We start from the raw sequence: 288 nt of genomic DNA, 5'->3' as shown, positions 1-288 counted from the left end.
TTAAATTGTTTTACTTGAGTTAATTCAAGTTTGTGAAAAACATGATGCTTTAATATCTAAATAAGTGGTAGATCTATAGTTTTTTTTTTATTATTATTATATTTAGCTATAAAATTCTGTCAGGAGCTGAACTGCCTAAAAGTGCTTTCTTAAACATTATAGAATTTTGCATAATTTCTCCTTTCTTCTAACCGTTCTTTTAAAAATATTTTTGTGACATGATGAATTTTTTTGTATATTTAGGTATATTTTGTTTTAGTTGAAAAGCATTGATATCAAAATAAAAGG

The 288-nt window shown here is 23.3% G+C and overlaps 1 protein-coding gene across 1 annotated transcript in view; it reads right to left on the bottom strand.

Moving 5' to 3' along the window:
* The window catches only part of LOC122137105 (deleted in malignant brain tumors 1 protein-like), a 130,088-nt gene that overhangs the window by 104,994 nt on the left and 24,806 nt on the right, over positions 1 to 288 (bottom strand). The window lies entirely within an intron of this gene.

Source organism: Cyprinus carpio, chromosome B4 (genome assembly GCF_018340385.1).
Source record: "Cyprinus carpio isolate SPL01 chromosome B4, ASM1834038v1, whole genome shotgun sequence".
NCBI classification, from domain to species: Eukaryota; Metazoa; Chordata; class Actinopteri; order Cypriniformes; family Cyprinidae; genus Cyprinus; species Cyprinus carpio.
The sequence above is the reverse complement of the archived record's forward strand: the minus strand, read 5'-3'. Positions and strand labels throughout refer to the sequence as shown.